At 33.5% G+C, this 3214-nt stretch overlaps 1 long non-coding RNA gene across 1 annotated transcript; it reads left to right on the top strand.

The window, feature by feature from the left end:
- Positions 1-725: 725 nt before the first annotated feature.
- On the top strand, positions 726-2485 carry LOC148787557 (uncharacterized). The gene is made up of 2 exons (XR_016066465.1): positions 726-1997; positions 2130-2485. It is a non-coding gene; the product is annotated as an uncharacterized LOC148787557 (long non-coding RNA).
- Positions 2486-3214: the final 729 nt, after the last annotated feature.

The raw sequence follows: 3214 nt of genomic DNA, 5'->3' as shown, positions 1-3214 counted from the left end.
ACGAACTTCACGTAGGTTGAAGACAAACTTGGCTAGAGTTTGGCGAGTTAACTCAGAACCATAGTTTTTTTTTCTTTTCTTTTTTCTTTTTGGTTTTGGGAAGAAATGGTTATATAGTAGCTGACAGTTGGATTTTTATTTCAATATGGTTGATTTAACATTTGATCATGGTTAATTATCCTAATTAATAATAAATAATTATAGAAAATAGTTATTGACAAGCAAATAGTTATGGGCTACGACCATACAACAGTTATTAGTCGTGACTTTTATGAGAGGCGAAAATATTTGCTACGACTTTTTAGTCATAGCAAATATTTTTACCATGGTTTTTAGATGTGTCAAATAATTTTTTAATGGTGAAAAAGCTAATTTTTTGCATTGATTTTATTTAACCGTGATCATTAATATTATTGCCTAAAGTAATTTTTTCTATTGTTTTTAACTCAAAAAATAATTTTTATAATATACATTTGAAGATTATTGTTGTTTATTTGTTGATATTCAGGATTTTGTAAAACGAGATGCAAGAGATGCGAGAAATAAAACAAGATTACATCTAAATTAGTGTTGAAAATAAATAAAATATAAATTGGGTAATTGATTTTGGCGAATGTATATTATCAAAGACTTCTATTTTTATGCAATTTTATTTTTCAACACAACTAGGGCCGAAAAATAAATTAAGCTATTTAAAAATAAGGATTGAATGACGAGTCCCTTTCTATATACATATCTGTTGGTATGTTGTATGATTAATATAAGACAGAGTATTTTGCTGCTTATATTGATTCAAGATCAAGGATTTGCACGGAAAAGCCTCGAGTTTTTTCTAAAGAAATGAGGGAAACCTTACCCGTTATTGCAGGAAGGGATTTTTCACAAAAAATTCTAATACTCAATATGAGAATACGAGAAGCCTTACCCGTTATTGCAGAATTACTGACAAGAGATGGAGGCATCTGAAGCAAACTCCATCATGTTGAGACTCAAGCACCTCCGGGAAAACCTCGAGGAGCTTGATAGGAAGTTTGGACAGCTAGCGGTGAATGCCCAAGTTGCTGAATAAAACCAAAGAGCTGATCTAGACATAGTTCAGGTCGCAATAAGGAGTTTCTTATTAGCATCCACCTTGCTATGGAGTAACTTGCTATGAAGTCTGCGGGCGCCTATAAATATGGAGCAATGAAGCAGATGTAGATTATCAGAAATCTTCTCCAACTCTTCAAAGCACAATATTTCAAATTCTGTTTGTATTTTCAAATTTCTTAGTTTCATGGGGGTTTCCCCAATAAGTCAAGTCCTCTATTATATGAGAAGCTAAACAGTTGTCTCCTCCAATGAAGGAATGATATCTATGTAATATTCTATATATTTTTTTAATAAAGAAAAGGCTTCTGTTTCACTTGTTCATCCAAAAATATTATTAAATCTCTATTTTAAAACACCTTCTACGCCCTAAGGTAGAAAACGAAATAGGGGTGTGTTGTTTTGTTGCTGAATGAGCCAAGTGCCTGCGAACCATCAGCTGCAGTTGCGTGGTTGGAAGAAGTCCGTAAAACTGAGGACTTGGAATACCGGAAGCAAGGCGATCAAACCAAGGTATGAATTTATGGGGACTTAATTTTATTTCGGAAGCATGATGGGCCAAACTAGAGCGTGTGTAAAAAAAACTATATTCAGTTTTTCTATAGGAGAGCAAAATGGTAACTAATTTAGCTGAAAGATCAAAACAGAGTAGATTTGAAAGATACAGGACCAAATTGAGAAACCGAAAAATTAGAGAACCAAATCGGTAAATTCCTAAAGCTATGGGACCAAAATTGATTTGAAGCCATCTGTAGGATGTCGTTGTTTTCAAATCTGTAGTTCTGATGTTGTTCTTGTTGACAGTATTGCTGGTAATCTGCATTGTATACATTTGCAATTTAATTTGTAACATTTCTAGTTGGTGATGTTGTTGAATGCAACATTCCAGCCTTACGAGTTGAATTCAGGTTTGTTGTTGCATTCATTCTTTGTGTTTTCCGAGTTTAAGCGCTGGTCGTGCTATACTTCCTGTCTTTTTTTAATTTTAACGTACACCCATCTCTTCTTTCTGTCTTCTCCTTTTCCTTTTGTTCTGGCAGTGGAAGAGAAGACTTCGTGAAAATTGTGTTGATGGCAAATTGTTGATCGCCATGCGATTGCCTTTACTTTTTTGCTATGTTATGCGTCGTAGAGTGACACATGGGATTGTCATGAGGGACGATTTCAGTCTCCCTTGAAGCATGATCATGAGCAACACCTTTTCCTGCGGACAAGAAATATTACTGATAAAGGGGTCAAGTAAAAATGTAGTTAAAAGAAACTTTTGATTTTTTTTTTTTTGTTTTTTTCATGAAAAAGGGAGTGTTGTAAACAGTTGTACTCATGCAGACTAGGAGTGTAGTTTAGGCTCTGCGTCACGAAATATCATAGTTTGATGAGACATCTCCTTCATTTTCATCGGCATTAATTGTTTGTTGATCACTTCACCTTGCCCCTGATTAGGATTTGATAGATAATTTATACTGAGTCTTCTTTTGTATGGATTAGTAGATAATTTATACTTTTATTAAGGAGTATTCTTCCATTGGATTTGCAGACAGTTTATTTTCATCCTAAGGAGTTTTTTTTAATTTAAATTTATAAACACTTTATACTCGTTTTAAGGAGTTTTCTTTCATTTAAATGTATTGACAATTTAAACTCATATTAAGGAGTTCAGTCTCATTTTTATAGTTCTAGATAGTAAGACTCGTATCATGATTCGTAACTTGTACATATTTATACATATATAAAAGAGTTTTCTTTTTAACTCGTCATAAAATAATTTTTAATTTAAAAAATATTAAATAATTTATACTCATATTGAGGAGCACTGCAGACTTGAAGATGATGGAAAGTCATAGTACTCATTTTCGTGGGTTTCATAGACAAGGATGTTTAAAAAATGATGCATGATTATGCAACTTGCCCTTCCATTGTGGTTGCGTGAGTCAAAAAAGGCAAAAAGGCAGCAAAGGAGGCCAACGTTGAGTTGATATCCGTCACCATCAATGATGTCCTTTTTGGTTCAGAGTGACTGGATTCTTACTAGGGACCATGGGACGTTAGAAAATGATGACATGAATGTAGATGCTGGAGAAAGAGATTATCCCACTAAGGGTTACAATCTCTGAAATGAATCTTT

Source organism: Sesamum indicum, linkage group LG7 (genome assembly GCF_026168435.1).
Source record: "Sesamum indicum cultivar Baizhima isolate 11 linkage group LG7, ASM2616843v1, whole genome shotgun sequence".
Lineage (NCBI taxonomy): Eukaryota > Viridiplantae > Streptophyta > Magnoliopsida > Lamiales > Pedaliaceae > Sesamum > Sesamum indicum.
This window is presented reverse-complemented; position numbering and strand designations above follow the sequence as displayed.